Source organism: Megascapheus bottae, chromosome 5 (assembly GCF_031878675.1).
Source record: "Megascapheus bottae isolate mThoBot1 chromosome 5, mThoBot2.hap1, whole genome shotgun sequence".
Taxonomy (NCBI): Eukaryota; Metazoa; Chordata; class Mammalia; order Rodentia; family Geomyidae; genus Megascapheus; species Megascapheus bottae.
Genome location: NC_143513.1, coordinates 3,792,403 through 3,805,137, shown reverse-complemented (window position 1 = coordinate 3,805,137; position 12,735 = coordinate 3,792,403). Strand labels below are relative to the sequence as shown.

General features: G+C 41.0%; 1 protein-coding gene and 2 long non-coding RNA genes across 11 annotated transcripts in view; 1 reads left to right on the top strand and 2 right to left on the bottom strand.

Moving 5' to 3' along the window:
* The window catches only part of LOC150062747 (ral guanine nucleotide dissociation stimulator-like), a 156,785-nt gene that overhangs the window by 47,094 nt on the left and 96,956 nt on the right, over positions 1-12,735 (bottom strand). The gene's annotated exons all lie outside the window — the stretch shown is intronic.
* Positions 133-3,647, top strand: LOC150062754 (uncharacterized). Of its 2 annotated transcripts, none has more exons than XR_016535489.1 (3): positions 133-194; positions 584-650; positions 3,569-3,647. It is a non-coding gene; the product is annotated as an uncharacterized LOC150062754 (long non-coding RNA). The 2 variants fall into 2 exon arrangements; XR_016535488.1 differs by lacking the exon at positions 3,569-3,647 and adding an exon at positions 1,595-2,819.
* On the bottom strand, positions 5,066-11,664 carry LOC150062753 (uncharacterized). The gene is made up of 3 exons (XR_016535483.1): positions 11,395-11,664; positions 8,899-8,960; positions 5,066-5,187 (listed from the first exon to the last, which is right to left on the bottom strand). It is a non-coding gene; the product is annotated as an uncharacterized LOC150062753 (long non-coding RNA).

The following is a 12,735-nucleotide window of genomic DNA, read 5'->3' as shown; positions in this document are numbered from 1 at the left end:
AAGGTTCTAAGTTCAAAACCCCAGCACCAGAAAAAAACAAAAATAAGTTCTTTAGCTTAGAAAAGTTTTTATTTTTTTTCAGTTTAGTCTCATTATTTTGTGAATTAATTTTTTTTTTTTGCCAGTCCTGGGCTCCCTCTGGAGCCGTCCACGCGGTCCTCCTGTGCTAGGATGTGGAATAGACTGGAGAGGAGGTGATCCCTGTCCCGTCCTCCCCACCCCTCCTGCCTGTCCTCTCCATCCTCCTCCGCCGACCAGGTCACCTAACCTCCTCAACTGGGTTTCACCTCTGAACCGTCCCACGACCTCTTCGTGGACCAGGCCCGGGCCCCGAACCTCCACTTGGCCTGTGGATGTGAGGAACATCACCTGAAACCACACCCCTTGATATCTATGGCCATGGTTGACTAGGATGCAATGAATGCTCAGAATCATGTTGGCCGCCTACATCTAAGACATTGTGCTCATTTACCAAGTGTGTTTATTTTTCTTTAAGAGATGAATACCTCCTTGAAACAAAATTTCTAAGCACAGTTTCATTTTCTTCACGTGTGTTTATTTTATTTACATTTCTCTTTCACAGCATAATGAAATTCTACTCTTGTACACATTTGGAGAGGAAGGTTGGGGATGAAATTAAGAAAATACTGGTAAGTGTCTACAACAACTACTAGAGATTACTTAACTGCAGTGTTCATTATTGCATGACTTGTTACAACCAAAGCTGCTCACATCTTCTGGACTAGTGGGACAGAGTGGCTCATGACTGAAATCCCAGCTAGTCAGGAGGCTGAGATCTGAGAATCGTGGATCAAACCTAGCCCAGGCACTTAAGCCCATGAGACTCTTATCTCTCCTTAATCACTAGAATAAACAATGGGCAGTGGGCCTGTGGCTCAGTGATAGGGCAGTAGTCTTGAGCTGAAGAGCTCAGGGACCTTGCTCAGGCCCAGGGGTAGGGTGGTAACCTTGAGCTGAAGAGCTCAGGGACAGCACCCAGGTCCAGAATTGAAGCCACACGACCAACTGAAAAGAAAAAGAAAAGAAAGAAAACCAAAACTTCTCCCCTCTTCCATGTCTCATCTCTAGCATATACCTTTCTTTGCTACCCTCATCTCATAGCTCGCTCTCTAGTTCAAGATGTTTCAGCTGTCACCACAAAGCTTGAACTAATGACACTTCCAACTACTGTGGGCAATTGACTTTTCAGTCCATCCATCATCCACTTCCAAGAACAAAATCAATTGTTCTGTGATGACAATGAACAATTTTGTGTCCTCACTGGATATCAGTGCCTGTTGTCATATCAAGCTTTCTGTTTGTGTGTCTGTGCATGTGTGTTCATTCTCAAAGACAACAGAAAGAAAAATTTGCCACACACACCAACTCTTTGACATAGAGTGTATCTTGTGGGCAAAGATGAAGTCACCTATGGTCCCTTTGTCAATTGAATTTTGTCCAGTGTGAGGTTGAAGTTTCTCTTCCTTGTCATTCTGATGTATATGACCATGAATGTCACTTGCCATCCGTGTGAATCAGATCAAAAGCACGCATGCTGAGCTGTGGCTACTTTTGCTTCCTTCTTCCTATCTAGGATACTGCCCTTCTTGTGGGTTATAGAAGAAGGTTGCTTTTTTTCTAAAGAGAAACATTTGGGATGGCAATTTCATGGAAGACACAATGCACCAGACATTACCAAATGGTCATTTTTTCTCACCACATCTCCCATGATCACGACTGTGAGCCAAGACAGTGAAATTCCCGTCCTCTGGGGGAAATGTACAAGACTGCTGTGATCAAATGTAATGCTGTGAAGACCAGAGAATTTCCTGTATATCAAAACAAAACAATTTTACTACCATAGTGTAGTTGAGAAATGACACAGGGAGCTGCAACCAGGAATTCCTGTATCCTTTACTAGATGGAAAGTGGGAATGAAATGCCAGACCCATACAGGTCTCAAACTTGAACACCTATATTTGTGTGTATTTCTTCCAGTCCATCTCAAGTTGTGTGTTGAGAAAACCTGGTGTTACCCCCAAGGACATCTGACAGAATAGAGGGTTTTGGGTTTCTCCTTGTGAACATTAGATTCAGGCATTCCTTCTCATGACCTTTCTCCTATGGCACAGAGTGGAGCCATGCATTATCCCACCCAACCCAGACTCTTGCCCACCTCACCACATTCTCCTTGCACCCATCTTGTGCTTTCAGTGCATTAGAGGAGGGTGGACACATCTCATTCTGAAGATGAGACACAGACATTCAGTCTCATGGCCTTGGTCCTACGGTTTAGATTGGAGCCTGGTATTATCCCTCCCAACCCAATCTCTACTTCACCACGTGCGGGTTCAATCTTCCTTTTGTCTTCAAAACATTAAATGAGCTTGGATACATGACTCATTCTTGAAATCCCAGATACCATAGAGGCAGAAATTTGGAGGATCTCAGTTCTGGGCCATCCTGAAAAAATTATAAGCTGGCTGCAGTGCAAGTACCTAGAGTTTAGCTGGTTTGTTGTATCTCTGGAAATCATACAAACTGATATCATACAGGGCAGTAGCTATACACAAGGCTGAGACCAGAGGATCACTGTTCAAAGTCAGTTTGTGAATTTGCAAGAGACTCTTATCTACCACTGAGCAACAAAGAACTCTGAAGTAGAGCTTGCCTGAAGTGGTAGAGCAGTACTTTTGTGCTTAAAGTTCAGGGACAGTGCCTAGGCCCTGAGTTCCTGCCATAGGACCAGCACAAACACCCCCCCCCACAAACACACACTCACACACACACACACACACACACACACACACACACACACAGAAACATTCAAGTAATCTCACACCTAAGTATATGAGAAGTAAACTGGCAAAAATACTCTAGTGACTTAAGGAAACTCTTAGTAGACAAAAGTAAGTAAAAATTTATATTTCATTGATGGTGGATATCAGGTCACCCATAGTAGATGCAATAAAAATACACAGGAAGGACAACAATCATTCATTATATGGCTTTTGTTTCCTTATCCCAGAGGTTGATTAAAAAAATTCACAGGAAGATCCCTGAACATAAAATTTCTCTGATTTCAAGGAAAACACTAACAAGATATTTTAAACTATGATACAGATTTGGTGCTTATAATCCAATAAAAGTAGGAATGCATTGCTAAAAACGTAACCAAATGTCCACTTGCCAAGCATATAGTTATTTGTTGACCATCTTTTATTTCAAGTCAAACCTCACAGGAAAGGAAAAGCTTTCTGCAATCTGCTCACAGCATGGGAAGTTTTCTTGAAAGCATCACATTTTATCTTCAGCTTTGTTTACTCATTCATCACATCTTCATCACATCGTGCACAGATGGAAATAGATAATTCATTTGTATAGTCATTACATAAGATGTTGGATTAAATGTCCTGTTATTTCCCATACTGTACTATTCCAGCAATTCAGCTTTAATTCCAAGGGCTGTTCTCCACCTAATTTGTGATTGTTTAAGCAGTTACTCTTTGTCACACATACGAAGCTTTAAGATTTGTCCATCTGAAATACTTTGTTTTCATGCCAACAGCCTGGAAGACTATCTGGAACAACAGCTTGTATCTTATTTATGTGAGGATGAAATTTTTGGCCCCTGAGTCACTAAACTTACTGAAGTGAGTCACAGGCACCTAAAAGGAGGTTTCCATTTTAATACTGAAACAGAATTCCCTGTTCGATTATGAGATGTTCCAGGAGAGTGCATTATCCTCAGTGGCTATCTTGGAGGATTCCAGGGGCAGAGGCTCTGCTGTCCTTCCTTATCATGTTTGTGTCCCTGCCACAGTGAACATATTGCCCACAGGAACTCTGGCTTTGTGAAGTAAAAAGAATGGAAACAGCCCTTTTATGGCTGCTTCTTAAAACTGCTTAATTGAGGCACAATAATAAAACTTCTTCCCGTAAGTTGCATAAAATCCAAGGTGGAGAACTATTGATGTAATATTAGAATTCAGAGAAATTAGGGGTGATTAAGGCCATGATCTTGGAGAAATAAACATAACTTCATAGACACAAAAATATATGATGGGCTATATACTCTATACACATAATGTTTTACTACATGTATTAATATGTATCTATGATACACAAATGCTCAGTTTAATCCATTCAATACTGGAGCAAGAAATTGGAAACCTTTGGATTTAAACTCTTCATTGGTATGGTCTATGACCACGGAGGCTAAGCTGTATGTTCTTGGGACACAGCAGGATGTGAACTCAGCCAAGTCTGGGTTTAGATTTCAGCTTCTACCAATTATAGTTGGGAAACTAGCCCCAGGCTGCTGTATTGGTCACTATAAGTGGATTTGAGCTGAGATGGATGTCAGAAAAGAGCTATCTTTTTCTGTTACGGCCTAGGGCGGATCATGTGGCCTTCGGTGTCTTTAGGAGTGGGATGACCAACACCCAGGGCTGTTCCTCACTGGGCTGGAATCCTGCAGGGAATGTATTTGTGCAGTCTTCTCCCTTTAGAGAGTCCATGTGGCAAGAGATTTTGGAATGTAGCAGTTTCTGGCTGTTCTGGGAAATAGAAATTTCAGAGGCCCTAAGGGAACGGGCATGAAGTATTATGCAACCAAGAATGGAGCCACTGAGTGTTGAAAGGTCAATGTGTGGATTCCATCTGGTCCTTCTGTCTGTCTCACCTTCCTCTGGAGCCATGGTGACCTTGGCCGCTGCTCCTTCATCCTCTGCCCCTAACTTCCAGAGGCCTAGCATGAAATGGACAAGGCTGGAATGCTGGGTGGGCCACAAGGGGATATTAAATGATATCTTCAGTCTGAGCTCCCTGAGACCTAACTAGTTTTGCTGTGAAGAGGAAGATCACACTGAGTAGAGTGGTGGTGTACAGATACATTTAATGGTTTCCTTTTGCTGGAGTTTCTTGTGGGGTGCCTGCTGGGATCAGAGGCTATGGAGAATGTTTATAGAGCTTCTACCCATAAATTATTTCTGTTTAGATATTCTCAATATACAACAAGATAATATACTGCTAGCTGGAAAGATATGCTAATAAGCTTCCAGGAGTCACAGTGAAATATCACCTGGTAGTGATGCAGCCGTGAACTGTATTCTGCAATCATGGCATGTAATTGTTTGGATTTTTGAGGAAATTCTGTTTCTTTAAACCACTCATGATGTCTAAATCCTGTCAAAAAAAAAAGGCCAAAGTTGATTAAAAAGCTTAACTGTAAAGAGGAAACAGGTCTGTTTTCAGGGGAAAAACTGTAGGAAAAAGTTGTGCTAATGAGAAATTGCCCAAATCAATTGTCAGCAAATATAAAAATAAAACAATGGACTAAGATCACACTTAGATTCAAAGCTAGTTAGAAGGTTGAGATCTGAGAATCACAGTTTGGAGCCAGCAGGGCAGAAAAATCTGAGAGACTCTTATCTCCAGTAAACCAGCAAAATGCTGGAGGTGGTACTGTGGCTTAGGTGGTAAACCACCACCTGGAATTCCTTACTTAGTTCTTTTGCTCAAGGCCAGCACATTACTACTTGAGTCACAACTCACTTTGCTGTTTGATAAGACCATGGAGAAGCTGTCTGCCCAGGTTGTCTTTGAACCACAAACCTTAGATCTCAGCCTCCTGAGAATCTAGGATTACAGGAACCTAGCTGAAGTCAGTTTGCTATTTTGTTTTATTATTATTATTAATTAATATTTTGTTGTTCATGGGACTTGAACTCTGGTCCTGGGCATTGTCCCTGAGCTATTCAGCTCAAGGCTTAGCACTCTACTGCTTTGACCCACAGTACCACTTCCAGTTTTCTAATGGTTACTTGGAGATAAGAGTCTCACAAACTGTAGTGCCTGGGCTGGCTTTGAATTGCAATCCTCAGATCTCAGCCTCCTAAGTAACTAGGATTACAGGTATGAGCCACTGGCACCTGGCTCCAGAATACTTTTTTGAAAGTACTGACAGAATAGAAAAGCACTTCTGAAAACTAACAAGTTGAAACTCTGGGCACCTAGGCCCAGAGTTCAAGCCCCACAACTGACAAAAAAATTTTTTTTGATTAATTTTTAAAAATGTATTCTATCAGGGACGGGAGTTTGGCCTAGTGGTAGAGTGCTTGCCTAGCATGCACGAAGGCCTGGGTTCAATTTCTCAGCATCACATACATAGAAAAAAGCTGGAAGTGGTGCTGAGGCTCAATTGGTAGAGCTCCAGCCTTGAGAAAGTCCAAGGACAGTGCTTAGGCCCTGAGCTTAAGCCCAGGACTGGCAAAAAAAAAAAATAATAATAAAATAACAAATATTTTCTATCAGAAACAATCACAGGAGATCCTCTCTGAACAATGTGGCTGTGGATGGACTGTTAGTATCCCCCATAATTAATATTGGGACCTCATACCCAATGTTACAAGAGGTGAGGTCTTTGGGGGTATAAGTAGGTCCCAAAGTCTGCCTCCATGAATGAGATTGTCACTCTTAGAAAAGTTACTGAAGGAAGTTGCCTTGCTCCTTCCACCTTGTAATTATGCTGTAAGTTGGTGTTGTCCAGGTAGAGAGTAAACTCTCCCCAGAAACTGAATCTGCCTTGATCTTGGATGTCTAGCTTTCAGACTGGGGAGTAATGAATTTCTGTTGCTTATAAATTACCCTGCCTAAGGCATTTTGACACAGTATCTTGACCCAGCAAAGACTGTATGTAACTCCTATTCACATTCTAAAGCCTTGAGAAGTTGCAAAATAAAGAAAAAAATCATTTGTAAATATTTATAAAATATGTTACACGGAGACAGATGACATTCCTAAAAGTAGTATGTCCTCCAGTGACGTCATGGAGGATAAAGATGGTTGAGGTGGGACACTCAAGAATAATCCTCTATTCAAAGGCCAACAGAAAAAGACTAACAAGATCCTCAGTTTTCCTATTCTGAAACTCTGGACCACAACAGCTCAGAAGCTATGTGCATATGGCTGTATAGGATGAGGGTAAGTGAAATGAACTCCAGGATATGGAAAGAGGTTTTATCTTTGTGATTGTTGTTCTTAAGGTACTATGTGAAGTTACTTCTCTTATTTCTCCCCTGATGGCTTATCGCATGCTGTTACTGTATCTGACTTTGCTACCTGGTATATTGTTCATTTGAAATAGGGAAGGGAAGAGGGAAAACAAGATGATTGGGAGGGGTGGGGGAGGGGAAATTAGGAGAAAAACACGGGAAGGGGTATGAATGTTCAAGAAGTAATGTACCCACTACTTGATAAATATAACTGCAACCCTTCTATACATACCATAACAATGAAATACAAGTAAAAAAAATTCTGGGCTGGGAGCATGGCCTAGTGGTAGAGTGCTCATCTTGCATAAACAAAGCCCTGGGTTCAATTCCTCCATAGCCACACACACGGAAAAGGCTGGAAGGGGCACTGTGGCTCAAGTGGCAGAGTGCTAGCCTTGAGCAAGGACAGTGTCCAGGCTCTGAGTTCAAGCCCAACTGGCAAAAAATAATCTGAAACTCTGGTCAACAGCAGATTTGAAATGAAAGGGTCCATGAACTTGAGGAAGGAACTATTAATTTTTTTAAGTCTGAGGAACAGAAAGAAGAAAGCCAAGCCAAGGCTAAGAGACCTGTGGTCCATCACAAGTGCTGTAGCCTGAGGTGACACACATGTCCTCTAGAAGAAAGAGAGAAAACACAAAAGCAATGGACTAAATAATTAGACTGAACTCTCTCAAAACTATGAGCCCCCAAATAAACTTGTTATTTACAGTAATGTAAAAGTGACTAACATGGATGTCAAGGGAATTTGAGGTCTAATTACCAGAATAAGAAAAGTCCTAGCCAGATACTGATGGCTCATGCCTGTAATCCTAGCTGATCAGGAGGCTGAGATCTGAGGATTGTAGTTCAAAGCCAGCCCAGGCAGGAAAGTCTGTGAGACTCTTTTCTCCAATCAACTACCAAAAGAGCCAGAAGTAGAGCTGTGGCTCAAGTGATAGGGCACTAGCCTTGAGTAAAAGAAGCTTAGGGTCAGAGCCTAGGACTTGAGTTCAAGCCCTGTGACCGGCAAACATTTTTAAAAAAGAAAAGTCCTGAACATGAACAGATCTACTGCCAATGCATGGTCCTCCTGAACAAGTCACTAAAGTGGACAGCGGGACAGCAGGATCATGTCACTATACTCAGGTCAGAAGTCATAAACAGGACATTCAGCAGTGAATGCGGACACTAGCTCACACCTGTAATCCTGGCTACTTGGGAGGTAGAGATTAAGGACTAGGTTAAGGTGATTAGAGACTAGTCTGGATAATAAAGTTTAGGAGACCTCATCTCTATCAATGGCTGGATACAGTGGTGGGAGCCTGTCATTTCCAGTGTCACAAGGATAACAGTCCAGGTTGATCCTGGTGTTAAGTGGGACCTCGCCTTGAAAATAAACAGTGGAAAACAAAGAACAGTACAGCAAACAAAAAGAAAAACAATGGCCAAATAGATTGGAGGCATGGCTCAGGTAGTAGAGCATTGGCCCTGAAAAATGTGGGTCCTGAGTTCAACCATTAAAAAAAGGTTTCAATTTTCAAAATCTCCCTGTCTGAGCCACTCAAATTTATACGAAGTAACAGAGTTCAAGTCCCATGACCAACAAAAAAAATTTTAGAGGGTAAAATGTGATATATTAGGGATTCTTAAGTTTAATGCAACTTCTGTGATTTCAATGTACAATTCAGAGAAAGGAACACTTTAAAATTTTTCTAAAGAAAGCTTGTACTGATTTCATAACAGATAAATGATGAAAATACTTTGAGAATATGCAATTCTACTTTTGGTGCTTTCTGTAGTCCTCTTATCCCCAACTGGAAGCATTGTTATAATCTCTTTTGTCATTAGTGGGAAAACTTACCAAAAAGAAGAAAAGTCAATGTAAACACGAGAGTTAAGATAGTCTTCCATGATCGAGCTAACCTAGCAAGAGCAAAAACCATAAAAAGAAATTAAACATTTTAATCCATTACTATTAACCTTTAACTTGGACTTTATTATTGCACTCAAGTCCACAAACTTGCTTATTCTTGCTCTTGATTATTCTAGATTGAGTCTATAAATTCACTTAATTTCTAACCTATTATCTTCAAAATTGAGAGAAAAGTTTTCATGGTTGTACAGAGAGAGAAAAAAGGGAGAGAGAGAACTCTGAAACTATAGATGCTTAATATATATTGCTTAAATATTTATAAGAAGAAAATGGAAGTACATAATCTGGAAGTCTCAAACATAGATTGAGCAAAAGGGAAAAAAAAGGTTTTGGTAGAAATTAAGTATCAAGCTAAAGAACTATGGCAAAAGCAAGGAGCTGGTGGCTCATGTTTATAATCCTAACTACTCGGGAGGCTGAGATTTGAGGCTCTCAGTTTGAAACCAGACCAGGTAGAAAAGCCGGTGAGACTCATCTCCAATGAACTAGCAAAATGCTAGAAGTGAAGGTATCATTCATATGGTAGACCACCAGACTTGAGTGAAAAATCAAAACAAGCGTGAGGGGCCCTGGCCCTGAGTTTAAGCCCTATCCTTTGAGCCTCAGCCCCACTTCCCATTTTCTAGAGGTTAATTGGCGATAAGAGTCTCATGGACATTTGTGCCCAGGCTGGCTTTGAATGGAAATCCTCAGATCTCAGCCTCCAGAGCAGCTACGATTACAAGCATGAGCCACCATGACCAGCTACAAAAATAACTTAAAAATAAAATGATGTAAAACTATCAGTAAAGAGATGACTTCCATAGATGTTTGTAACTAACTTACTTGGGTAGATGTATGGATTTAACTTTCTTCATGTCTCAAATTGTAATGGCAAAGAAATCTTGGAAAAACTCCAGCTCAGCGTCACCGGGACACTTCAGTGATCTCATATTGAGCCTAATGTATCCTGCATAAAGCAACCTTGGGCACAACCAGCCAGGATAATGGGCCATTACTACAGCAGAGACTTCCCTAACCCACTTACCTACCTATGGAAGTACTGCTTGAAACCGCACTCCATTTCAACAGTAGTGGTCACGTGGAGCGTGGTGGAAGGTTCACTGTCTAAAGAATCTCATTTAGAAATTATTGCAGACTCTTTGTGTTTGGGTGCTGGTACTGGGTCTTAAAACTCACAGCCTATCCAAGCTCTCACTTGGCTTTTTTTACTCAAGGCTGGTGCTCTACCACTAGAAACACACCTCCATTTCTGGTTTGGGATTTTTTTGTTGTTGTTGTTGTTGTTTGCTGGTTAACTGGAGATCATTTCTTACAGTTTTCTGCCCAGGCTGGCTTCAAACTGTAACAATCAGATCTCAGCTGCTTGAATAGCTAGCATTACAGGTGTGAGCCACCAGCACCTAGATATGGCCTTTCTTGGTGGGCTGAATTAAATGAACATGATTAATGATTATATTACTTTATCTACTAAAGGTTAGTTTCTGTCTTTTCACTCTCTGTACCTCTACTTATCATTGTCTGTCTCTCTCTACCCTCCCCCATCTCCCCCCCCAAAAAAAAACCTCATGGGCCTTCACCCAGTCTCAAGACTCTGCCTTTTAAGGGTGAACATGATTATTCCAACAACTCTACAGCAACCTTAATTTTTCTTGATATTTTTGTGTCTACACAAGTGCTTCACTGTTACTATTGAGATGGCTATGCTATTATTTTCCAATGATCTCCTTGGTAAAGTGGTCGATAGCTAAGTCAACAATTAGCCCTGTCTGCTTTCAGGTAACACCTTGTCAAGGCAAATTTAGTTATTAGCTCAAAATGCGTATTCATTATGAGGCCGTTTATACAATTCCTATGCAATTGTATAATACAGGTGCTAAGAATCTAATATCAAGCGCCACTCCTCAAAGTGCATCTGCTGGCCCTTTGAAGAAAACTTGAATGATCCCTCAGGCTTTCAATACTGCTCTTTAAGAAGGATGCTATGTATGCACTGGTGGCTCTTATCTATAATCTTAGCAATTTAGGAGGCTAAGGGCTGAAGATTAAGGTTTGAAACTAGCTCAGGAAAGGAAAATCTGTGAGACTCCAAGTAACCAACAAAAAAGCTGGAAGATGTGACTCAAGTATAAGAGTGCCAGCTTTGATGAAAAAAGCTAAGGGATAAGCTCTTAATTCAAGCACCGGTACCAGCACAGAAACAAAAACCAAAGGAGGGTTTCTTTTTTATACTCTGTCCCCAGTCTACTGTAATTAACCTAAACATCAGTGACATAGAAAGAAGAAGGTATGCCACCGGAAGTGCTGTAATTAGAAAGAATCCAAGGGAAGTGTTAGGAAATTTTCTTTTCTCATCATTTTACAGAGACCTGTCTTAATGATGGGATCCTTCTAACCAACTACAGCTGTTTCAGAAGACCATACCCGTTTGCATCAGGGAGTTCCTGCTCTGACAGCAAGTTGTCAATACTGGAAGTGCTGCTGGGTTCTTCTGAGCAACTCGGGAAAAAACGGGTAACCCTCCTGAGCTTTGGCCTTCCACTCATTTTGTCCTGGCCAGAGTAAAGAGCTAGTGGAATGCTCTTCCCCTATTTCATGGAAGACTTGAAGCTGCGCGTAACCATTTTTTATTTGTATCTTATTGTGTGGGTGTTTCTCCTACAAGAGAGAGTGTGGGAATGGGAAGATTCTGAAAAGCCTCAGACCTTTCTGTTGCATCACTCTTGGTGACACCTCATAATGACAGATTCCCCCACCAGGCCCAGCAGGGGATATACACAAACCCACCTCTCAGCTCCTTCCCTTCAAGTTATTTTAAACCCACTGGGCCTGCTGCTTTTCTATAGCTACGCTGGGTATATTTTATCTGTGTGCTTGCTCCAATGCTATTTTGGAAAATAGCAATAATAAAGCATCAGAAATATACCCCAGTACTTCCCAGTGTCACATCCCCCCCCCCCTGCTTTTTTTTCCAGTTGTGGGGCTTGAACTCAGGGCCTGAGCACTGTTCTTGGGCTTTCTTAAGGCTAGAGCTCTACCACTTGAGCTACAGTACCACTTCCAGCTTTTTCTATGTATTTGGTACCAAGGGATTGAACCCAGGTGTTTGTGCATGCTAGGTAAGCACTCTACCACTAGGTCACACTCCCCGCCCACATCTCCCTTTTTTCCTAGAAAATTACAACCTGAAAATCGATACATTACACTTCCATCATTTGAAAAATATTTTACCACTCATAAATATGTATTCAGTGTAATACTTTTCATGCTTCAAACATGATATGCTATTTTTGACATATCAAGATATATTAATCTAATTTAGTCATTTTCCTTGCTCTATAGTATTTTATTATATATTACACACATATGTAAACATTGTATTTTATGTGTTTTGCACATACAATATATGCAATATAATACTATATAGTATATATATTTCATGTATTGTCTATTTACATATATATAAACCTATTTGTCCATCTATGTACAAAGGTTGTTCCTAGGTGACTAAAAACAGAATGACAAGATTGAAGGAATAGCTGGGTTGTTTGGGGTGTAAAATTGGAGGGTGATATAAACATATATATTTTTTGTGGGTCATGGGGCTTGAACTCTGGGCCTGGGCGCTGTCCCTGAGCTCTGCCCCTCAAGGATACCGCCCTACCCTTAAGCCAAGAACCACTTCCTATTTTCTGGAGGTTAACTGGAGATAAGAGTCTTTGGTCCTTTTGTGCCTAGGCTGGCTTTGAAGCTTGATCTTCAGAT